Source organism: Ambystoma mexicanum, chromosome 10, assembly GCF_040938575.1.
Source record: "Ambystoma mexicanum isolate Mex_15411 chromosome 10, UKY_AmexF1_1, whole genome shotgun sequence".
NCBI classification, from domain to species: domain Eukaryota; kingdom Metazoa; phylum Chordata; class Amphibia; order Caudata; family Ambystomatidae; genus Ambystoma; species Ambystoma mexicanum.
Window position 1 is genome coordinate 229,913,669 of NC_090932.1, and position 26,471 is coordinate 229,940,139.

Below are 26,471 nucleotides of genomic sequence, written 5' to 3' on the forward strand. Positions count from 1 at the left end.
TAACACTTCTTTGTTAAAGCTTCAGTGATAAAAAGAGTTGAGGGGGTCATTTGCTATTTTTAGCCAGAAACCCCAAATAAAACTTGAGTTAGATATCCAAACCAGTGACTTATTTCACAACAATTAAATGTGACTCCCACAAAAGAAACCTTTTAAACTCTCATGCAGTACTGTGTTTTTATTTGACACACACCAAGAAGAGTTGGCATTTATGTAGCATTTAACCAGGTCACTGGGTAAAAAACAGACACTTCTTGCCACGTTATCAGTTTTAAAGTCACATTTGCAAAACCTCATGGACATTTTGTAGGCCTTCTTCCTTTGCATTCTTCGTTCAAAATGGAGGTGGGGATAAAGCTAAAATTATACTTTTTGCTCAATATATTTCTATAATGATGTGTATGTCAAGCTGTTCATGATCATGTTTGTATCGCTCAAGTCATTTTCATGAAACAGATAATTCTTGAAAGCCAAACATGAACACATCTTAAAACATTAGACCTGAGAGGATGCGTGGTGAAGTGCTTAAAATGCAAACTGTTCTCTAATCCCAGCTTCACCGCTTAACTAGCGTATGTGGTCCTGGGCAAATCATGCCATCTCCCTGTGCCCTACATGCTGGTGTTTTAAAGGCATGGTCTAGTAAAAAATGTTATTGTCCCTACGGGTCGGCCATGTTTTTTTAAGCCTAAGTGGCTCGATTTTAGAAAACTTTCCTATGGACCTTACCCGAGTTTTCGTCCATTAAACGCACGCGAATACAAGCACCAGGGAGCCGCCATTTTCTGATAATCCTATCTTTTCCCCCATCGCCCTGGCTGACCTGCTTTTGCGGCACTAAATCAAATCCCCCGCCCCTGAGCCTGTCATCAGCAGACTCGTACTGCCCATTTCCCAACGCCAAAGCACGTCTTGTGTCAACATTCGCTGCGCTTCAGCTAATGACATGTCGCCGTGGAAATGGCAGGATGCCTCTTTCCTCAATAAGTATTAACAGACCGTTTCACAACACACAGCAGCAGATTTTCGATTCCATTCCTCTCTCTGTGTTACTTTGAGGATTCTGTGACTCGTTTCAGTGCTCTGGTGAGCTACCTTCGCCGCTTGTAGCCCGTGTGAACAGATACCAGTACCACCGCTATAAATTATTTTAGTTTGTTTCACACACAATGGCTACAATAATGCCCTACATGTACGAGCCCGAGTATACCGAGGAGGAACTACTGGAATGGGAAGCACGCGAAAACGATGGGGATTCGGACGGCAGTTGGCAGGACGAATCAACAGATGAAGAGCCTGGGCTTAGTCGAATGGACGGCGTCTCCAGCTGGTGCACATGCAATCGGTGTGAGCTAATGCCAACTGAGGACGAGAACTGCTGCTGCCGAGAAAACTCGGGATGCCTGGCCTACATTTCGGAAGGCGAGCCACAACCGCAATGCATCACCGAGCTGCCAGACTTCAGGGCAGCCTGCCTCACACGGGCCGTGTTGAGAATGATAGTGCTTATGCACGAACTTCGCACAACTGTTTGTCCTCGTAATCCGAGTAACGAGTAAGTAAACTCTGCTTGTCATGCCACTCCTATTTCATGTTCTTCTACTATATCCAAAACTACATCTACATATCATTGTAACGCATGTAAGTCGTTCAATAGTGTGCATTGTCTAGATAGCATTTGTCTGTGCAGAATGCCATTAGTTACAAGAATTGTCATTGACAACAAACGTTTATTAAACGTATCTTGGTCATTTAAAAACAGTTTGTTTCATTCCTTTTCACAGGTGGTACAGGCTGGTGGCCTATCGTTCCTTTACATGGTGGCTGCACGGGAGGCTTGGACACCGCGTTCGAAGAGTGATACCCGCCTGTATCGTTCGTGCCATTAGAGAAACGTTCCCGAGTGACAGCGGTCAGTACAGGGGATTTTCTCTCGCTGTGCTGCAACCTGACCTGTATAATCTTTAAAGTCTTGTATTTTTGTGTCATGAAAATAAGATACAAAATAAAACACCAGATATATTTTAACAACGGTTGTTTCGATTTTTTAAATGAATCAAGTGTGTCTCCATTCAAAGATGGACGTCAGACATCTGTGCTCCGAATGGGTGAAGATCTGGTCGCTGTGAAGCAGGGTGGTCACTATCTATCTAAGCTAACATAACATATTCTCGATAATGCATACACTAAATAACACTTGTTCAAAGTCTTTTAGTAGGTTATGTCTCCATAAAAGTCACACATATATCTATACTAACAATTACCACTGGATTATACAGGCCTTAGGGTCTTGACCACTATAATACACCGGTTGAAGTGTGGGTCTGTGCTCACAAGAATCTCCAGTATGTGGCATTTGTTATTGATAAGCAACGATATACTATCATTGATATAAAGGCGATATACTATATATTGATATAAAGGCGGTTCGCGCCAGTGGATGCGCGCTGGCATGGGGGGCTGTCAGGGGCGCGAAAGGCCAAGGTGCCAAACTACATGTACACTTCAAAAGGTATCCCACGCCAAGGGGCCATCGGTCACATGGCCTCCTCAGACCCCGTGTCTCCAGCCAGGCCTCCCCTTCAAGCAGGCCGCCCCTCTAAAACCACGACATACATACGTCATTCATTCACAAACACACCCCTGTTTCTAATACTTTATAAACCACTTGATATGTCTCATGAGAACATCTTTGTGCTTTGCAAGTCAACTCCTGAACGTGTTACCTGGCAACCACTGAGATCTACGCTAATCTGCTCATCGTCGTGCTATCCGTGAACTTCTGTGACCGCTTAGAGCAAACCCATCAGTGTGCTACCTGTGGCCACCCACCTATTCTCCTGCAACATACTGCTCTGCTTGCTGAATCCAACTGTTTGTTGGTCAAGGTAAGGCCATGTATCCTAGTCATATTTCTCAGATTTTTAAATTTCTATCTATTTGCGAGTAGAGTACACAATACTGCTATGTTCATTGGTCTCATTGCTATTGACTTGAGTTTCCATTGCTATGCTATCAATAGATCTATTTATTTTCATCTGTGCCTATTGTCATCGAATTGCATCCTTCGGGGGTCCAGTCTATAATGTAAGCATGTTTCCTTCTCGTGCAAGACAGAACATCCAAGGGACGAGTCACATGTTCAGATTTTAGACACATCATTTATACATTTCTGCAACTTCTGCAAATACTAAGCCGCACATAATGAACTGGTATAGTTCCTGCGACCAAAACAAACCTTGCATTGATCATTGTATGATTCATTTACTTTTGTATCAAATCTTTATTCTTGAAGATTGTATAATAATGTCGATATTGACTTTTCAGATTTATCAACAATGCCTGCCTGTTCGATTAGCGGTTGCCCTTCGAAGACCCATGCAAAATCTGAAGGCACTACAATGCATGTATTCCCGAAAATTGTTGATCGAATAAGAGAATGGGTCAGACATTGCGGATATCCACTGGATGAGCTGGAAAGTAGAGTCCAACAAGTCTTACAGGACAAGAGGGGTGATCGATACCGCATCTGCAGCCGGCACTTTTCCTTGGACATGTACAAAACATCTTGGGTAACAAAGAAGAATAAACGGCGAACGACACGGAAATTGCTCGAAAACGCTTTTCCCACTCTATTCGTCCACATTCCGCCACCGGTGAGTCAAGTGTCCAGATTTAGCTTTAGGACTTGCGGTAGTGTGTAGGTAGCCGAACGGATTAATTGATATTGTAGGTGTTCTATCCCTTGCAATAATTTCGATATTGATATGAGTGTATAGTTTTTTGAATAATGACATTTATCAATATATTCTTTTTCGATTTCATAACCCACAAACGCAATGTATATATATGGGAACAGGGAACTGTGCTGTATTGAGCATTTTTCAAGTATTCTGTCGCCTAACATGGCTATTTTAAATATTGGCATTTCATTATCAATCATTAATTTACCTTTACAACTTCTTGACTATCCCTTGAATCTGAAGCAAGAACATTCTACATCCTTGACATGGTCGCAGTTATCAACCACTTCTAGCACGTATCAGGTAATCTTACTAGGCTAATCCGCTACAGACTTGTTTTATGCATGTCAAGTAATAGTTTTATTTTATCGTGTAATTATTTTACCGAATGTTTGGTTAGTGCTTTCCAATTGATATACACCTTAGTTATCGTCCACTGGTGTTTGTTTTCAGTTATAATTAGTGTTATCCATACTAATGCAAGTACTGTCTTTCAGGGAGATGCTGAAGCGTCCGCCACATCTACAACATTTCTAGATGTTCTTCACCAGCAGGAGGTATGGATACTGACAGCTCCATCGAGCGTCATCATCAGAGCTGGAATTCTTGTTGTTTGATTGTTCTACACAATGTTTCATTCGTGGTTAGCCGTTGGTATGTACCTGTGTTGTCGACTCCAGCTGTGTGTTATGTTTTCACTATTGTAATCCTCATTAATGCAAGTACTATGTTTCAGGCAGTTGATGGAGCGTCAACCCCTGCACTTGATGCAGAGCCTGACATTCAAGTAATTCCAGGGGAAGTGGAAGCGGGACCATGCGTATACGAATCGGCGCAACAGCTTTCGGAAGTGCGCACTACATTTGCAACATCCATAGATATTCTTCAGCAGCACGAGGTATGGATAATGACAGCTCCATCATGCGTGATCATATAACGTGATTCCATTTGCTATACTTTCTTCCCTATTAACGCAAGTGCTGTGTTTCAGGGAGACGACGAAGCTTCCACTACAATCACAACATCCAATTTAGATGATGCAGATGTAAATAAATCGGAGAAATAAGTCGATGAAATGTGATCATATTTAGATTTTCCTTGATTCTTTTGGACAATGCATCATTTGCGGTTATCTCTTTATATGTACTTGTGCGTTCGACCCCAAGTGTGTGTTATGTTTCCAATATTGAAAACCATACTAATCCAAGTACTGTGTTTCAGGGAGACGACGGAGCTTCCACCACAATCACAACATCTCATTTAGATGATGCAGATGTAAAGGAATCGGAGAAATAAGTCGATGAAATGTGATCATATTTAGATTTTCCTTGATTCTTTTGGACAATGCATCATTTGTGGTTATCTCTTTATATGTACCTGTGCCGTCGACCCCAAGTGTGTGTTGTGTTTCCAATATTGAAAAGCATACTAATGCAAGTACTGTGTTTCAGGGAGATGCGGATGCCTCCTCTCCAATACTACCATTCATGGCAGTCCATGCAGAGCCAGAGGTATGGATACTGACAGTTCCATCGAAATAGATCATCACTGGTCGAATACTTGTTGTTTGATTGTTGCACACAATGTTTAAATCGTGTTTGGCTATTGAGATGTACCTGTGTGTTCGTCCTCACTTGTGTTTTATGCTAACAATATTTTGATACATAATAATGAAAGTACTATGTTTCAGGGAGACGATGGAGCCTCATTCTGTGCTGTCTATGCGGATACAGAAAATATAGTTGTTGCAGCGCAAGAGGAAGGGAGGACATGCGGAAACTAATCGGAGCTACAGCGTGCAGATGTTGAAGGTCGAGTCAAAAAAGTTGCAAAGAAAAAAAAACAAAAAAAGGTTAGTTACAAACAGTTCATAACTTTAAAAAAATGTTTGTGCTGGGGACTATTTTATGTTTTTTTCCAGTCAATTCTACTACACTCCATCTTGTGTTTAAACTGAACATCCCTTTTCCAATCTCTCCTCCAGTTACCTGTGGGTGTCAGAACTATACATACACAGACAGTGAAGCGAATGAGAGATGTGGCTTGCCAGACCGTGTACACTATGGAGGAACTATTAATTGAGGCGAGGCGTGTTCAGGCTCGAGATGCTCATGTCCAATGGCCAGAACATGAATTAACTGTGTTTGGAGTCTACAGCAAAGTTGCATTGGACCATAGCTACAGTGCGACCGCACCACCACAAGAAGATGTTATTGAATGTATTGAAGATAGCTCTGAAGTAGTTGCAGATCAATTCACACAATCTGCACCCGCCAAAAATTTGCCACCAAAAAACCTGTCGACATTGTTGTGTTCTTCCATCAATGTTGAAGTAATAGATGTCGAAATGACAGAGAATGAACCAGCCGCAGCATCCATAGACGCATCAGAACTTGATATCAGCGATATTACTTTCCAATGTGTTGAAATCTCCATAACGTCACAGGCCAAAACAACGTTGACGCAGGATGACAGTCTAATGAAAGAGAGCAAATACATTGTATTCGACAGTTGTTTGATGGAAATTCTAAGTATGCTGAAATGTGTGCATTCCATTAGAGGGAAAGTATGTGGGAAGCCATTGATTAATGTGACTCGTCAAATAAAAGGCAGTAACGTCAAAATAAATGCCGCCTGTAGATTAAATCATAGGTTCTCATGGTCTGCACAACCGATGCTGGGGAAACTGCCAGCAGGCAATCTACTGTGTGCAGCTGCATCACTTTTTAGTGGCTCCAGTTTTAGAAAGTTAGAGGCTTTCTTTCAGTTTGTGGGACTACATTTAATTTCTAAAGCGCTGTACTACATATACCAACGTGATTATCTGTTTCCGGCCATTAGTGATGCTTGGAAAATGGAACAATTGTCTCTAGCAAGTACATTCGAAGGCAAACGATTCAGACTAGCCGGCGATGGACAGTGCGACAGCCCTGGATTTTCTGCCAAGTACTGCACCTACCACTTTCAGGACATGGATAGTAAGAAAATTGTGAGTTCGGTGGTCGTGCCGGTAACACAATGTACATCGTCAGTGGCCATGAAGAAACTAGGATTTATAAAATCAGTGGAATATCTACAATCAAGGGGAATGCACATCAACCTCATAGCCACGGATAGACACGTTTCAATTGCCAAGACAATGAGAGAGCAGTTCCCACATATTAAACATCAATTTGACGTATGGCATCTTGCTAAATCAATCAATAAGAAAATCTCGGCTGCAGGGAAAAAAAAGGTTTTGAAAGTATTTTGCAATGGTCACATTCTATCACCAACCATCTTTGGTGGAGGTCAAAAACTTGTGAAGGGTCAGTGGAAATACTACTTGAAAAATGGCGGTCACTGATGCACCATTGTACCAACGTTCACCGCTGGACAGCAAATCAACATTTCCACCAATGTGAACATGGCCCTTTGTCCCCAGAGGAGGCACGGAAGAAGAAGTGGTTGATTCCATCTTCACCGACACACAAAGCCATTGAGATGATTGTTTTCAACAAAACTCTATCAAGAGATTTGAGAGGACTGACAGAATTCTGTCACACAGGAGATTTGGAGGTGTTCCACAATATGTGCTTAAAGTACAGGCCAAAGCGCTTGCATTTTAGCTTTCGGGGCATGAAACATCGCACTCTACTAGCGGTCTTGGCCCATAACAGCAATGTCGGACGTGAACAATCTAGGACTAGGGGTAAAGTAAGGATGCCTCGCTACACTAAGGTGTTTTCAAAACAAAGTAAGCAATGGGTGATCAAATCAGCCTATGATGAAATGCAGTTCGACTTTGTGAAAGGCCTTATTGTTGCTGTGTTAGAGAAGCACAGATATGGAATTTTGGACGTTTCTGTGCAGAGCAGTGATCCATTGCCACCGAACATTGCGACTGTGCCATGCCCACCCGAAGCACAGCTGATTGTGAAGTACAAATCCCGGTTTAAATAATTGCAATACGATTGTCTTTTTGTAAATAAATGTTATTGTACAGCGTACCTGTAAACCTAACCTCTACCTTCACCATCATGGGTGGCGAACAAGCTGGGTGTCATCTTTGAATTCTCTCTATTCACCTCATATATGTGTATGTATATATTTTTCTCATGTCTCATCTCATGTAAATGTAAATGCTGCGCACTGTTAATGGAGGGGAGGCTTGCGTATTGCAAATAATAAAACAAACAAACAAACAATAAATCTCACTTTTAACTCAACTCCTGTGGTACTTTATACTTTCCCTGACCTTCCGCCAAAAATTAAATGTCTCAATTGGGCTGCAAAGCTCGCAGACAACGGGGACAAAATTGGGGCACTTAGAACGCGACAGCCAAGCGGGCTGTGGCATTTGGGAGAGAAGCCAGTTCGCATTTGCACATTGAGGCGCACTACATAGACGGATTCTAAACTTCAAGTTCTCACAGATGCCTATGCTACGTGATGTTGCAAATAAAGAATGAGAAGGACAGCGGCTTTGATTTTCAGTTCGCGCCCAGATGCGGCCCACAAGTCGCACTGGAAGTATAAGGGTCTATTGTTTTTTGACCTTGAGACAGGGACCATGCCGAAAGAACTACATTTGAAGGGGGTGCGCAATAACGTAAGAGACGATAAGGCAGAAAATTCAGAAACTAGACCGAGTTTCATTTTAGTTCAGTATACGAAAAATCGTTGTCAAGAGCACGGTCCGTTTTACAGACTGCATTACGAAGAGACACAATGGAAATTTCAAATATAATGTAAGTAAATCTTTACACGCTTTTATACCGGAATGAAGATTTAATGAATGGATGCATGAATAAATGAATGAATGAAGAGCTAGGAAAAGCAAGTAAAACGTGTTTGTAGTGGGCACATGGGCATGCAGGTCCACTGGTCTCACCGATCTCGGTCCTTGGCCCAGCCACTTTTGCCTGCACTGCCTACCTGCACTACGGGACTGTCTCTGTATCCTTCAGCCCCTTCTCCCGGCATTTACCTTGCACTTGCCACCAGCTGGCCCTATTATTTAATTTGTATTCAACTAACCATGTACAGCCCTTCCCCATGCGCGATCAGAAAGACACCTGGCCTAGTAGGATCGTTGTCTGTCTGCCCTTGTTCCCCACCTGCCTCGTCGTGCCTAGAAAGACTTCAGTATAGGCGCGTTACAAATGCCATATCATATATCATATCATTCCTCACGCATGTAGACTAACTGTTGTTTATCATTGTGTGTTGGCCTCGATTTATTTCGTTACTATTCGCATTGATTTTAGAGCCGAACATACTCCATTAAACTATCCTTGCAAGCAAATAGTTTCTGATCGGTTGTAATAAATAAAATAAGTAATATTAATGAAGATCGGCTGGCGAGACTAATTATAATTTTTTTGTTTTCATAACAGGTATTTGCTCCCCTTCTGCTACTGCCATCGGTTTGAGACACCAGCAGATGGCTTTTACAGTAGACACCTGCAGCTTTGTGTGAACAACTGGAGCACACTGACAATTTTATGGAACGATCGCCAAGGGCCCACATGCCCTTATGCTGTACTAGTGGCTAGAAGCAACATATCAACCTTTACGATGGACTAGTACCTAGTTGATGGAACAGCCTTGCGGTTCACCGTGCTTCCAAAGTGCTTCTTTTAACAAAAGCAACACCCTGTGTACCATGGCGGATACAGATAAAAGAAAATAAATGGCTTTCTGAGTTCATATGGCAATTGCTGAATATTCTCTAAACATTTAATGTAAAATAAATGTACTTTACCAAATGTACCGTGTTGCTGTTTGATTTTAAAGTACAGTTTCATATTCCGAATTGTGGCGTGCTGTGTTGTGAGATGGTCTGTGTTGGTTTCCCGGTTCTGTGTGGAGTCGCGTAGAAGACGACTGGGCGCGTTTGCCTACGCAGCACAGTAATGTCACGGAGAGAGGCGGGGAATATGAATGTTTTGATAATGTCAGGCTCAGGGGCGGGGGATTTAATTTAGTGCCGCAAAAGCAGGTCAGCCAGGGCGATGGGGGAAAAGATAGGATTATCAGAAAATGGCGGCTCCCTGGTGCTTGTTTTCGCGTGCGTTTAATGGACGAAAACTCGAGTAAGGTCCATAGGAACGTTTTCTAAAATCGAGCCACTTAGGCTTAAAAAAACATGGCCGACCCGTAGGGACAATAAAAAATTTTACTAGACCATGCCTTTAATGAAAACGATTTAAATCCTGTTTTGTACAGAATAGATGATGCTCCAATAATTAAATAGAACAAAAGTGGGTATTTTTTGTAATTATTAACAAAACTGCAGTATATATGTTAATCAAGATCGAAATGAATTAAAGATGCTGCTATTAAGTTGCAATCATGGCATTTATTTTTCTATCAAATTTCCTCCATACTTAGAAATGTGATATTCATTTGGAATGAATGTGTATGTATTGTCACAGATGGCTCCAATAGCTTACAGGAGTCATCAGAAAGTTTAAGTGTTTTTATTGAAAGTCACAACAAAAGTAGATAAACTGGTGTGAGGGTGTAGATGTGTCTATGAACAAGCAAATGGCTTCCTAAAAGCACAGGCTAGAAAAGGGGCCTTGGAGGTGCTACTCGGGCCCTCCCTCTCCCTCTCGATTCCCATTCAATTCCCGCCCTAGCCCAGGTGCCTGTACCCCTGGTTAGTATTACCAACCAGAAACCCCTACTATCTACCACTGCCTTCAACTAAAGAGATCTCCCTGAAACGCTGGTTCTCCATCTCCCTCAAGGACTTCCTAACTGGCCATATAGTAGCGATGGGTAGTACTGGTGAGCAGTGTGTGTTTGTGCTGTTGATCTTCTAGCCTTCTATCTCCATAATACTCTCCTCTTCCCCGTTTCCCTCCTTCCAACGCAACTCACCTTCTCGTCTCCTAGCAACCCCCTCCTCTCTGTCTGACGTTACCCTCTTTCCTTCCATCTAACTCCGCCCTCCAAAGTTACCAACCTCCTTCCTGCCATCCTCACCTCTCCACGTTACAACTATTCCAGCTTCTCTGCACTACTACTACCCTACCCACACTACCACTACTACGACTAGGACTCTCCCTGCAACTGCTACTACTCGCATCTCTCATTAATTCCCTCCGCTAACTTCCACACTTTTAGGCCTCCACCCTTCGATGCTACTACTCAGTCTGGCCTACTACTACCACTCCCTCTGCACTACTACTGATCTCCTCTCCTCTAAACTCAGGAATGTAGTACCCCGCTCACCTTTCCACAACACTCACTCTCCCTGCTCTCACCACCTCCCCTCCTCTCTTCTCCTCACACCCCACTCCTACACCTCTGTCTACTAGCCTCATTCTTTCCTTAAACTCCCTCTCACACTACTATTACCCCACTCCCCTCCCTCTCACACTATCTCTATCTCTCTCTCAAACACCTGCTATACACCCCCTCCCCACTCCCTGCACTGCACTACACTAAACTGCACTACAAAGAACTGGTACTCCTCTCGCTGACAAATTCCTCACCTTAGCTAAGCTCTGTCACCAACTTTCCAACACTGCACTCTACCGCCCGTCCTCTGCCTGTTCTACACTCTGCCTTTCCTGATGCCTGTTTTTATACTGTGGGGCTAATGGTTCAGTGCCTTTCTCTCCTTCCCATTGGCTGCAGTGCTCGCCTGACACCTCCCCCTTTTCCAGTATGGTTTCCCTGTCCTGCTGTGGTTTCCGGAGCTTTGTTTTTCTGAAGTTGGTTTGAGTCCTGTGTTCTTTTCAGGTGCTGGTTACTGTTAGTGAAGACTTGTGGTTCACCTGGGTTGCCATTTTGTTTTATTGGGAGGCACTGTATGATGAATAGTGGCACTATCAATATCTAACGAGGAGCATTTTCAGGGAAGGTCCCCCCCCTAACTCCCAATTCACATTTTTGGGGCAGGGCTAGTTCTGGCTTTCGTTTTAGTACGCATCCGACCCCAGGTTGGGAACCTCCCCACTCACCTGGCAGGGTCATGACCCTGACCCTTACACAGTGTGTGTGTGTATATACATATATTCAGTGAAAATACGTTGTTAAAGGGATGTTATGGTTACAGGTAACACAAAATAATCAAGAAATGTGCCATTTATGGTAAGATAAGCAACCATAGCTCGCACTACCAACGCCTACTGCTAAGACTAACATCCAGGACATCGAAGGTGACATCACAAATGTAATTTATGACATCACTGAAATTAATTTGGATGGGTGTTAGTATTACCAGTGCACAGTGGTGGCACGAGTTATGGTTGCTTAGCTTACCATAACTGGTGAATGTCTTGTTTTTTTTTTTATTATACTTGTAACCATAACATCCTTTAACAAAGTTTTTTCACTGAATTTCATAGGTTTTTATTAGTGCAATTTAGCCATAACGTCCTTTAACAATGTTTTTTCACTAAATTTCATAGGTTTTTCCAGTGCACCCTCATTTGCTACAACTTCCTAATATTATTCTCACTCCCAATATAGAAGCATTTTCAGCCAATCTAGGAAGTTTTAAGGTGAAAACTGTGCCATTCCCCACCTTCTAGCAACTTTCTTCACACTGTTATCAACTTTCTACAACTTTTTAGACTGTTTTTTGTTCACTGATGCCCAGAAATATCTGATGTCACCGCAGACTTTCGAACAGTGTCACGTGACCATGTGCACGCTCGCTGCGGCCATTTCAAAACTGCCTTTTCAGCCGATCTAGGAAGTTTCAAGCTGAAGGTTTACCCTTGCAGAGCTCCTAGACTTATTCTTAATCACCTTCTTGGAAGGGCATTAGCACATCTGCCATTTCACTTCAAAAATGGCATCAGCCATGGCCATCCCTTCTCCACATGAGCCACCACCATCAACACCAACGCCACCACCAGCTGGAGGGCCTGGACAAGCGAAAAGGTGCAATGATGCAGCAGAGGATCAAGAGGACAAGGAAGATGAGATTGTGGAAATGCCTACCTCCAGCAGCCAGAGAGAATTATGGGTGTGGCAGTTCGTTAAGACCGTACGAGGGATACCAAAGACTCAGGTTACCCATGTTGAATGTGTCAGTCTTGGAAAACACGGGCAGTACTCTTTTGGTACCACATCGATGCACCGCCACACCCACTCATACTACTGACATACTCTGAGAAAGGCTCTTCCTTTCTCAAAAAGTAAAAAGGTTGTCTTCCTCTATCTCATCTTCCTCAACCGCTACTGCCACCACAAAAGTTACTCCTGTGAGGCAGAAGATCCCACCAACTACCTTGCAAGCCATAAAAGATGCTGTTGATCCATATCTTTCCAAAACAACAGTACTCTGTATATACTGCAACATACCACTCTTCAAAGGGGCGCAGTTTCAAAGTGCTTTTGAGGCTGTAATCAAAGAGTATGAGAAACACTACCCCCTACCTTAGATTTAAAGCATGCCCAACATCTTCCCCTGTCCACCTGCCCCTCTGTATCTGCCTCTTTGCTCATTTCCCTTCCCCACCTTACTCCCTGGCCTCAGCTGCAAAGAAAAAACCCATAAAAAAAGGTTCATTTTGGAGCCACCTTTCACAGTTACAAAATAGAACTAAAGAAAATAATCTTATAGATTCCATCTACTTTTCATTTCTCAATAAAGTAGTTAGACACAGTAAGATTCTCCAACATTTCTATTAGCATTTTGTAGTATACTAATGGAAGTAATGGATAATTGTATACTAGAGAAAGACAAAAAAGGACAAAAACAATTATCTGTCACACATACTTTTCTCTACCGTACAATAAGGACCATAATCCATGGACCTTCATGACTATCCATGGTCGCTACAGTCCCCTTTCCAGGCCAGGCATCATTAAAAGACCCGGATGGCAAGTGCACACCAAGACAGCCTCCTACCCTTTTTACTTTTATATTTATAACGCTCCATCATTGCCTGCTTTCAAACAGTCCCACATCCATCCACCAATCACTTCCCAAACCTGTACATGTAAAACTATCAACATATTAAACTTCCACACACCAACTGCCACTTAATATTCTAGAAATGTTTTGCATCTGCATTTCTCTTACTTATACAAAATAGTTGGACAAAGTGCTGCTATAAATGCACATATGCATTGTGCAGTGAGAGAAGTGCATGAATGGAAGGGGGAGAAGGAATACACAAGAGCTGATGGGAGCCAGGAGGGAGGTGCCAAGAGATGCCCAAGTGTGAGGCCACAGCCTAAGTGCTGGGGCAGAGGAATCCCATGCACAGCCTCCAGGTGGTATGCCTGCAAGGGCAGTGCTGAAGGAGGTGGGGGGAATTGGTGTTGACTGGATATAGGGCATGGAGCCTGCAAGGTCCACGAGGGACCAGGCCACCAGTCTCAGTGGCAGTGGTATGTGTTTGCATGGAAGGAACAGAGAGGAAGAAGAAGAGTTTTAAGAAATGTCCAGAACTTGAGCAAGTCCAGCTGAAGTCTGAGAGGACCAGGAAGGCTGTTCCAAAGAGAGACACCAGCCGAAGATAGAAGCCTGCCTCCCGCTCTCTGTTTGGGGAACCGTTTGACAATCAGAGGATTGGAGTTAAGGGAGAGGAAGACTCAAGCAGGGGAGTATTTAGGGAGAGAAAGTGGGACATAGCGTGGTTGCAGTCCCCAGAATGCCTTTTCGATGGTGCAGAGGGTCTTCAATTACATCCTTCCAGCCACAAGGAGCCTGTGTAGAGATTATAGGTCTCCAGAGATATGATTACTGGGCTTGAGGCCATGGATAAGTCTTGCAGCCTTATTCGGTATTAGCTGAAAGGGCATAGGTATCAAAGGGGGAGGTTGTACACAGGACCAGGGCTGTACAGATGATACACTTCTGGGCGAAGGTGAAGAAAGGTAGAATATGACATGATAGGTTATTTATAATGCACTTAATACCCAGAGGTTTATAAGCGTAGACCCGGGGATTGAACCTGTGTCGCTCTGTGTCATCTTGCTTCCAAGGCGAGCATGTTTCCCCTGAGCTATCCTCCCGAGAATGCGTGTAAGGAGGTGAAGCTAAAAGTGGGCCTTGTTGGCAAGGTCCAAGATGTAAGGAGTGAAGGAGAGAGAGGAGTCAAGGCTGACCCCAAGGTTTTTTGCATTACAGGATGGTGATGGTAGAGGGCCCAAGGATGGCGGCCATAGGGTAGGAGGGAAACAGAGCAGAGGTATCCCAATAAGAAGGATCTCCATTTTACTGGCATTGAGACAGAGCTCATTAGCAGTACATAATGCCTATACGATGCCTATACGGTGGTCAGACAATCAGGGATAAGAGACAGGGAGCAGAAAGTAGTACAGGGAACTTTCAAGGAAAGCTGTGTATTATGGAAATGAGGAGAGAAGGAGGAGATCAGATGAGCCAGAGGGACGCATAGATATTGAAGAGCCACAGCAATAGGATAGAACCCTGGGGAACACAGCAGGTAGAGAGTGAGGTGGTGGTGGAGAAGAAACGGTCAAGTTGCAGCTGGAAAGGGTGGTTAGTGAGGAAACAAGTCAGCCAATCCAGTGCCTGCTCTGTGATGCCAAAGGTATCATGCAGCTGTTTAATGAGGATTGAATGGTTGACCGTATCAAAGGCGGAGGACAGATCGAGGAGCACTATACTCAATTGTCCTACAATACTAAATACAACATACACTTCAATTAGATAATTCCACCATATTACAAATATGGTACACTCCCCCTATAGTACCTATAATAACTGTACACATATTACTCTAGTGTATGTGGTCAGTGGACAGATTCCTGAGGGCACGGCCTATGGTCAAGCCCCAAAGACTCTGGCCACTGGCCACAACCACCACAACACAATTAAACCATATAACAAGTATGTATAATACACTTTCAAATAACAAGACTCATCCAGATGCCCTCTCAAACCCCAATCCTAATGATGTCTACATACAGAAAAATTAACAACACACACGGCAGCACCTGCACAGTGTTTTTCACCTATAAAAATAGCACTACATCAACCTTATTCCAGTCCCCCACCCTTTCCAAGCTCTCTTTCATCACAAAATAATCCCAAATACACTTTCCAGATATCTTTTCTATGGACAAAGGCCATGATCCATCCACCCAATATGACGGGTGTTTCTAAAATGATGGCACACCTCACGTTTTCAAACATCCAATCAGCATGTGCCTCTCTGCAAAGTCATAAGCCTGTTATTAGACATGTTGAATATCACTCTCTTACTTGTACCTGTCCCCCTACCTCCAGAAATCACCCCAATCAAATTGACAAAACATAAATCAAAGACGCTTTGATAAAACTTCTCTTCCTCCGGGAACACCTGCCACCGCCACAGACACCCCCAGATGTCATAATGTGACCATGCATCATGACGGCGTGTTCGCAGACGGTGTCCGTCACAGCAGTTCGTTTCAAACATTATTTTCAGCCAATCTAGGGTGTTTCAAGTTCAATGTTTACCCTTCCAGAGCTCATAGGGCTGTCTGTCAACTTTCTACAACTCTACAAAGCCTATTTTCAGCACTGTAGTCCGCCGACAGTTCCCTTGAAGGGACCAACCCATTACCTTTAGTCATGCTCATTCTGGCACACCAGGGGAGAGCATCATTTCATGGCTTCTTCCAGGAGACTGACAGTAGTTTAAGAATGGCATCAGTCATGGCCATCCCACCTTCCCAGGGGCCACCAACACCATCACCACATGGAGGGCATGGACAGGGGAACAGATGCGATGATGAGGAGGAGGATGACAAGGAACATGAAGATGAGGTAGAGGAAGTTCCTACCTCCAGCAACTAGAGAGAGTCATGGGTGTGGCGGTTCTTTAAAACCATTAGGGGTGTACCAAAAGCTTGGGCTGCCAAGGGTCAATGCATTGAGTGCAGGGTCGTACTCAGTCGCAGACAACCTAGGCAGTACTCTTCACTTCCATTTATTTATGGCATTTATAGAATGCCCAAACCCACACTCGCTCCAACCACCCAGGTGCTTTGAAAAAAACTGTTCCTTTCTCAGGGAAAAGTCGGTTATCTTCCTCTACCCCATCTTCCTCAACCTCTCCTGCTATCACAGAGGCTACTCCTGTGGGGCAGAGGATCGCAGCGGCCGCCTCGCAGGCCACAGAGAACTCTGTTTGTACTGCGACACACTGCTCTGCAGGGGGGAGCAGTGCCACAGTGCTTTCAAGGCTGCGATCAAGGAGCACAAGCAACACTGCCACTGACCTTAGATTTAAGTCATAAACAATATCTTCCCCTGTCCACCTACCTCTACATATCTGTGGTTGTTGCCTCTTCCTTCCCTTCCCTTCCCTTCCCCACCTTACTTTCTTGCCTACAAAAAAAAATATCCCCAAAAACATAAAAGCCAGAAATACAAAAAAAGGTTCCTTTAGGACCCACCTCTTAAAGTTCTAAATTAGAACTAAAAATAAAAATCACAGGACATTTTGCATTCTGTATAGTCCACAGACAGCACAAAAGTCCCCAGACACCTACAAAATTGCAGGCGTGAGTTGGGGAAATTAAAGTCAATTAACTTCGAAAATGGTGGCTCTTAAAGGAACCTTTTTTAAAAGGAATGTTGGGGGGTTTATATACTGAACTAACAAATGTTCTACTGAAGTTAATAATTTTTTGTAACTTTCACAAACATTGCTTCTACTTTTTTTCTGTTTTGGATTTTTATTTACTACAACTACTAAAAAAATACTTCATGACATATTTCAGAAGTTCACAAAAATAGTTTCAGTGCATTTTGGATATTCAAAAGAAAAATCTGACATCAGTCAAATGCATTTCAGCTCCTCGAATATTTACGGCATCCAACTTGATGTTTTCGTTGTCAAAAGATGCCATTCCTAAAGCAAATAAAAAAGCACATACACCTTTATTGAGATGCTGTCTAGCTTCTTCCATTTGAGGAGAAAAAACGTTTGTACATCTCCATATTTGTCTTTCATTGATTTCAGAAAAAATTATCTTAGCAGCTGGAAACAATTCCATTAGACTTCTGAACATATCCTTCATGGCAAACTGCAAAGATCCTGCAGTCAGATAGCCCAAACGTTTACCTCCAAAATGCACAATAATAATATCTGGGTGTTTAAAGTGAGCCATACTCTCACAGAATGGTAATAAAGTTACCCATTTTAAGCAACAATCTGCATACCACGAAACTTCCACTTCGCCCAATCGAATAGTAGCAGAGATGCCATGAGATTCAGTATAAACCTTTAATGAATGGGTCAAAGAATCTCCTACCATCCACACACTCTGCTTTTTCATAGACATGTCCATCTTCTCTACACACAACAAAGAAAACACCTCCTACCCTGTACTCTTGTAAACTTCAACTCCTCCTCCAGACCCACACAACCTGATTGGCTAGTGCCCCTATTTCCTCTTTACAAGCCAGACATCCCTAAAAGACCCGGATTGTACGTGCGGTTCCACAGACTACCGAGGTGTCCGGGTACACGGTGGCACCTGCAACGCTTTAATTCACCTATAAAACAGCTCCCTATCAACTTTTTAAACTCGCCCACCTTTTCCAGGCCTTCTTTCAGCCACCAAATAACCCCAAATGTGTTTTGCAGACTTTTTCATAACCGTGCTGTCCGTGGACAACGGCAGTGGTCTGGGGATCCAACTTGGCATCTGTTTAAAACAATCTGACGCACCACACATGTTTAATTGACCAAGCAGCACGCATGTATGATGTCTGCGAACCTCACGCGGTTCTCCGATCTGTCCAGAGGTGTCCGCAGACTTCGAATCAGGAAATTAGTCCACGGACCGGACTCAGATGTCACTAATTTTTTTGGACTTACTTTTTGGCTATTTTTAAAAAACTACTGGATGGATTTATACCAAATTTATAAAAGCACACGTATGGGCCAAGCTGCCCCTCCTGGCACAAGTTTGGTGACATTCCGTCCAGCGGGCTGTAGGCGTGAGTAAAAAGATATTTTTTCATTGCATCTATGAGGAGTTTGAAAATGTTGGGACCCCCCTTTAACTTTGCCTCCCCTAGACGAAATCGTACCAAACTTCACAAACTTATTCCGAGGGGGCCATATACTCTTTTGTGCAAAGTTTGGTGAGGATTCATCATCCGGGCGGTGGGGAGGTTATAAACCACCCAAGAAGTGTTCTTTCTAGGAGTTGAGCAACTTAACCATAGCTCCAGGGCCACAACCGCAGGCCCTGTAAAAAAAAAAAAATATATATATATATATATATATATACACACACAACACCAAGAAAGTTATGGTGGGTTTAAAAAGGTTTAGAAAAAAAACCTTTCACCTGAAATGTGAAAATAGGAAAGTCCATTTGAGCCAAGTCACACATTCCACAACGCCACCTAGTAGCCATTGCTGGAAGTTTACCTCAAGTTCTGAGACACAACAGCAAGGCATTGTGGGTATGCAAATTAGCTCAAATGCAAACCTTTTTCTCCAGGAAATACATTTGCAAGGCTGCCTGGATAATTTTAAATGCCTGTCTTGGGTTGATTAAACTATATATAAAATAGCACTGCCCTCTTAGACAAAGACAATTTCCTGTAGAAAAGAGTTTGCATTTGAGGTTATTTGCATACCCGCAATGCCTTGCTGCTGTGGCTCAGAGGTGACATTCCAGAAATGGCTAGTAGGTGACGTTGTGGAATGTGTGACTTGGCTCGAATGGACTTTACTATTTTATATATATATATATATATATATATATATATATATATATATATATATATATATATATATATATATTACATGGCCACGGTAGTGACCATGTAGTTATGGTTAAGTTGGTGTTTCCATAGGAAGAGCACTTTTTGGGCGCTTATAACTTTGCTCTCCCTCTCCCTTCGCTCTCACCAAACTTTGCAAAAAAAGTATTTGGGTCACTCTGATTTTTTTTGCAAAGTTTGGTGAGGATTCGTCCAGGGGAGGCAAAGTTATAGGGGGGGTCCCAAAACTTTTTTTTCCCCATAGACTGAATGGGAAAACATTTTTGCTCGCGTCTACAGCCCAAACCGCTGGACGGATTTTCACCAAATTTGGACCAGGAGCAGCGGCTTGGTCCCGAAAGCGTGCTTTTGCAAATTTGGTGAAAATCCGTCCAGTAGTTTTTTTAAAATGACCAAAAAGTAGGTAAAAAAAAATGAGTGATATCTGTGTTCGCTTTGCGGACACACTTCCCTGTTCGCTCCGCTGACAGTGTCCTGATTGGCCAATCGGCTTGCGTGATGTCCGCGGACATGCGACGTGTTTGCTGATTGGACGGCGTGGAGCGTGAAGCGCGTCAGATTTTCGGTAGCGCCCGCCATCTTGGATTCGCAGACGTCCGCGGACAGCACGGTGAAACTTTGTTCAAAATTTGTATTTAGTAGCGTGTGATGGTGTGTAGGAGTGTTTGGGGAGGGTGGGAGTGTATGAGATAGGATGAAAGTTGTGTTTTTTTATGTGTTAGACGTTCTTTTTGTGTTCGATTTGTCTGCGGACATCACAGGTGTTCTGAAATGTTCTAAATAAACTGAATGGGGGGTGTTCTGAGGACTCAATATGTGTCCGTTTTGTTCGCAAGCAAGCTGAAACTGTTCTAAGAACACTTGCGGTGTCCTGAAATGTTCGCAAATAAACAAAATGGGGGTGTCCTGAGGACGCTGTCCGTATTGTTCGTTGTCAAGTTGAATGTGTTCTAAGAACACTCGCGGTGTCCTGAAATGTTTGCAAATACACAAAATGGGGGTGTTCTGAAGACGTTGTCGAACACTCGCTGTGTCCTGAAATGTTCGCAAATATGAATGGGGGGTTGTGGCTGGCAAGTTGAATGTGTTCTAAGAACACTCGCGGTGTCCTGAAATGTTCGCAAATAAACAAGATGGTGGTGTTCTGAAGACGCTTCTAAGAACACTTGCGGTGTCCTGAAATGTTCGCAAATAAACAAAATGGGGGTGTCCTGAGGACGCTGTCCGTATTGTTCTCTGTCAAGTTGAATGTGTTCTAAGAACACTAGCGGTGTCCTGAAATGTTCGCAAATAAACAAGATGGTGGTGTTCTGAAGACTCTTCTAAGAACACTCGCGGTGTCCTGAAATGTTCGCAAATAAACAAAATGGGGGTGTTCTGAGGACGCTGTCCGTATTGTTCTCTGTCACGTTGAATGTGTTCTAAGAACACTCGCGGTGTCCTGAAATGTTCGCAAATAAACAAAATGGGGGTGTTCTGAAGACGTTTCTAAGAACACTCCCGGTGTCTGGGGAATGTTCGTAGTGGGTGTCCTGAGGACGCTGTCCGTATTGTTCTCTGTCAAGTTGAATGTGTTCTAAGAACACTCGCGGTGTCCTGAAATGTTCGCAAATACACAAAATGGGGGTGTTCTGAAGACGTTGTCGAATACTCGCTGTGTCCTGAAATGTTCACAAATATGAATGGGGGGTTGTGGCTGGCAAGTTGAATGTGTTCTAAGAACACTCGCGGTGTCCTGAAATGTTCGCAAATAAACAAAATGGGGGTGTTCTGAAGACGTTCCTAAGAACACTCGCGGTGTCCGGGGAATGTTTGTAGGGGGCGTCCTGAGGACGCTGTCCGTATTGTTCTCTGTCAAGTTGAATGTGTTCTAAGAACACTCACGGTGTCCTGAAATGTTCGCAAATACACAAAATGGGGGTGTTCTGAAGACGTTGTCGAATACTCGCTGTGTCCTGAAATGGTCACAAATATGAATGGGGGGTTGTGGCTGATAAGTTGAATGTGTTCTAAGAACACTCGCGATGTCCTGAAATGTTCACAAATAAACAAAATGGGGGTGTTCTGAAGACGTTTCTAAGAACACTCGCGGTGTCCGGGGAATGTTTGTAGGGGGTGTCCTGAGGACGCTGTCCGTATTGTTCTCTGTCAAGTTGAATGTGTTCTAAGAACACTCGCGGTGTCCTGAAATGTTCGCAAATACACAAAATGGGGGTGTTCAGAAGACGTTGTCGAACACTTGCTGTGTCCTGAAATGTTCGCAAATATGAATGGGGGTTGTGGCTGGCAAGTTGAATGTGTTCTAAGAACACTCGCGGTGTCCTGAAATGTTCACAAATAAACAAAATGGGGGTGTTCTGAAGACGTTCCTAAGAACACTCCCGGTGTCTGGGGAATGTTCGTAGTGGGTGTCCTGAGGACGCTGTCCGTATTGTTCTCTGTCAAGTTGAATGTGTTCTAAGAACACTCGCGGTGTCCTGAAATGTTCGCAAATACACAAAATGGGGGTGTTCTGAAGACGTTGTCGAATACTCGCTGTGTCCTGAAATGTTCACAAATATGAATGGGGGGTTGTGGCTGGCAAGTTGAATGTGTTCTAAGAACACTCGCGGTGTCCTGAAATGTTCGCAAATAAACAAAATGGGGGTGTTCTGAAGACGTTCCTAAGAACACTCGCGGTGTCTGGGGAATGTTTGTAGGGGGCGTCCTGAGGACGCTGTCCGTATTGTTCTCTGTCAAGTTGAATGTGTTCTAAGAACACTCACGGTGTCCTGAAATGTTCGCAAATACACAAAATGGGGGTGTTCTGAAGACGTTGTCGAATACTCGCTGTGTCCTGAAATGGTCACAAATATGAATGGGGGGTTGTGGCTGGCAAGTTGAATGTGTTCTAAGAACACTCGCGATGTCCTGAAATGTTCACAAATAAACAAAATGGGGGTGTTCTGAAGACGTTTCTAAGAACACTCGCGGTGTCCGGGGAATGTTTGTAGGGGGTGTCCTGAGGACGCTGTCCGTATTGTTCTCTGTCAAGTTGAATGTGTTCTAAGAACACTCGCGGTGTCCTGAAATGTTCGCAAATACACAAAATGGGGGTGTTCAGAAGACGTTGTCGAACACTTGCTGTGTCCTGAAATGTTCGCAAATATGAATGGGGGTTGTGGCTGGCAAGTTGAATGTGTTCTAAGAACACTCGCGGTGTCCTGAAATGTTCGCAAATAAACAAAATGGGGGTGTTCTGAAGACGTTCCTAAGAACACTCGCGGTGTCCGGGGAATGTTTGTAGGGGGCGTCCTGAGGACGCTGTCCGTATTGTTCTCTGTCAAGTTGAATGTGTTCTAAGAACACTCGCGGTGTCCTGAAATGTTCGCAAATACACAAAATGGGGGTGTTCTGAAGACGTTGTCGAATACTCGCTGTGTCCTGAAATGGTCACAAATATGAATGGGGGGTTGTGGCTGGCAAGTTGAATGTGTTCTAAGAACACTCGCGATGTCCTGAAATGTTCACAAATAAACAAAATGGGGGTGTTCTGAAGACGTTTCTAAGAACACTCGCGGTGTCCGGGGAATGTTTGTAGGGGGTGTCCTGAGGACGCTGTCCGTATTGTTCTCTGTCAAGTTGAATGTGTTCTAAGAACACTCGCGGTGTCCTGAAATGTTCGCAAATACACAAAATGGGGGTGTTCAGAAGACGTTGTCGAACACTTGCTGTGTCCTGAAATGTTCGCAAATATGAATGGGGGTTGTGGCTGGCAAGTTGAATGTGTTCTAAGAACACTCGCGATGTCCTGAAATGTTAGCAAATAAACAAAATGGGGGTGTCCTGAGGACGCTGTCCGTATTGTTCTCTGTCAAGTTGAATGTGTTCTAAGAACACACGCGGTGTCCTGAAATGTTCGCAAATAAACAAGATGGTGGTGTTCTAAAGACGCTTCTAGGAACACTTGCGGTGTCCTGAAATGTTTGCAAATAAACAAAATGGGGGTGTCCTGAGGACGCTGTCCGTATTGTTCTCTGTCAAGTTGAATGTCTTCTAAGAACACTCGCGGTGTCCGCAAATGTTCGCAAATAAACAAGATGGTGGTGTTCTGAAGACGCTTCTAAGAACACTCGCGGTGTCCTGAAATGTTCGCAAATAAACAAAATGGGGGTGTCCTGAGGACGCTGTCCGTATTGTTCTCTGTCAAGTTGAATGTGTTCTAAGAACACTAGCGGTGTCCTGAAATGTTTGCAAATAAACAAGATGGTGGTGTTCTGAAGACTCTTCTAAGAACACTCGCAGTGTCCTGAAATGTTCGCAAATAAACAAAATGGGGGTGTTCTGAGGACGCTGTCCGTATTGTTCTCTGTCACGTTGAATGTGTTCTAAGAACACTCGCGGTGTCCTGAAATGTTCGCAAATAAACGAAATGGGGGTGTTCTGAGGACACTATCCGTATTGTTCGCTGGCAAGTTGAAAGTGTTCTAAGAACACTCATAATGTCCGCGGACATTAAAAGTTTCCATAGACCATAGTTGAAATGTTTGACTCTATGGATGTGATATGCTGCGGTGGTTGTGGCCAGGGCATATAGTCTTGGGTGCATGGCCACAACCACCGCAGCATATCACATTCATATTTGCTTATAACTTTGGGTGAAAAACAAATGTATAAGGAACAAAGGTATTAGATACTATGGATGTGATATGCTGCGATGGTTCTCCTTATTATTGTATACTTACTGTTTGGTCTAGTAACCGGAGTACATGTATTTATTGTTAATTTCTTTGATAAAAGAAAATAGCATGTTAGTATTAGTATTTTGTAATGACTTATTACATTGTATAATCAGCATACTTTTTTTTTTTTTGGACCCTCATATTTAGTAGATTACAAATCAGAGTACTGTGCAATTTTCTGTTATGCTACAGTTTATTTGTTTGTTTGTTTTCAGTGTTCACTTGTTGTTTCTGGCTAATGCTTTATACTTTGGCTTGTTGCATTTATTTGGAGCAGTAACATATTATTTATTTGTTTGGCTATTATAAAATTTTGGAGCAGTTAGATACCAATTGGCATAGTCTAACTGTCTATTTTTTTTATATATTTTAGTGGTATTCATTTATCTATTTGGATATTGTTAAATTTTGGGACAGTTAGATACCAATTGGCGTATTCTAACTGTGTATTTTCTGGTCTAATTTAGTGGTATTCATTTATCTGATTAGTTGTTGTGGAATCTTTGAGCAGTTAGATAGCTTTTGGAGTATTCTAACAGTTTATTTTTCTTTTAACGCAAGTTTACTTAGGGTTTAAATACAGTTTAGTTATTAAATTTTGGTTTTAAGGACATCAAATAAGCGTTTGTAAGATTTGCTGGTAATCTCTGGTTTAGAGTAATGGTACTATCATTACATTCAAACCATCCACATTTCTTTTTTATATATGCAGTGTAGTGCCCTGAATTGGTTGTGGCTCCTGCGTGGTAGATTATACCTATTGTTGTGAAGGTTTTCTTACCAAGTGATATTTGACCATGTGTGAATCCAGTCAGCTTGCAGTTGTTTTTGGTACCATCTGCATTGTAACGTAGAAGCATTAGTATTATGTATTTACTATGTGTTTGTATTACTAACGTGGAGCGATTATCTGAATTGCAGGTAGAGCATAATCTACCATGGTTTGCATTTTGTACAAGTCGCTGAAATGGAATGGATTCACAATTTGGTATTGATATATATATATATATATATATATGAAGCGTTCATTGGGGATTTCTTCTTGTGTCACATTGTTGCAGAGAGTGCATGTATGTTTCCACATGTATGAAATCTGAAAGATTTCATTTATAGGTATGTTTTTGTTTTCCAGTACCTGTAGTAAGTACATTAGAAATTCTTGTGGATCTTCCTGTGAGTTTATAGTGAATTTCACCATTCCAGCACAGTAGTCCAATTGTTGTCTTATTCCATAAACACTATACGTGTTGTCAGGATTGTTTGCTGCATTTCTGTGAAGTACTAACATTTGCAAACACAATGGGTCTGTACTGTGTAAGTAAATGTCAACAATTGGTGGTAATTGAAATAGAATATTCATTGCTACATTTGCGTAGCAACTTCCACCAACTATATTTGAGAATTTAAATGGTCCAGGTAGTTCTGTATCTAACTGCTTTTTTTGGAGTTTGTCTTCCTTCTTTAAAGAAGTACCTGGTTTACTTTCCCTAATTGATTCTTTTTTGCTTGTGGTACTTGATGAAGTATTAGTTTCTTTTACTCTCTTTGGAGGATTTGCAGTGACATCCTGTTGCATTTCTGTTTCATTTATTTTTCTTTTATAACGTTTTACTTTTTGTGGAACAGAATATGTGTTTAGGTGGGGGGGTGTATAGTGAGCGAAGTCTATTGTATTCTAAAATGCAAGGAATATCAGCGTTTATTTTACTTGCATCAAAGTTGATTAGTAATAGACCATCAAGTGTACGTAAGCGTAATAGTGCTACGTAGCTCATGCCTTCTTTAAAGACTGTGTTACCAATATCTATCATTGCTTTGTCTAGGGTAAGACCTTGTGATTTATGAATCGTGACTGCGTATGCAAGAGTTAGAGAAAATTGTTCTCTGCATACATACATATCTTTGAAGAGAAGGAATCTAGCTGTTGAGCGCCCTATCCTTCTTACTTCTGAAAGTTTGTCAAAGAGTATATTGACAAACTGAATTTTGTTGTCGCGTGGGTATGTTTGAAAGCCAACAACTGTACCCAGTGCTCCATTAACTAGTCCTTGGTCCACGTCAAGGTTACTTTTAAGCAGTACTCTGCAATTTAAGGATCATTTTAATATCTTTTCTAAGCCTGCTGTGTTTGAGATTGATTTTTCTAAACTATTTAGTCTTGTTGTGGCTTGGTCACACATGGGTAGTGTCATACCATGTACATCTAGTTTGTCTGTGGCGCTAATTTCCATGATTGGTTGCATTTCTTTACTTAGCATGATTTCATTGAATTTGAAACAGCTTGCAAGAGTT

General features: G+C 42.7%; 1 protein-coding gene across 2 annotated transcripts in view; it reads right to left on the reverse strand.

Moving 5' to 3' along the window:
* LGI3 (leucine rich repeat LGI family member 3) overlaps nucleotides 1-26,471 on the reverse strand; it is a 362,651-nt gene that overhangs the window by 233,856 nt on the left and 102,324 nt on the right. The window lies entirely within an intron of this gene.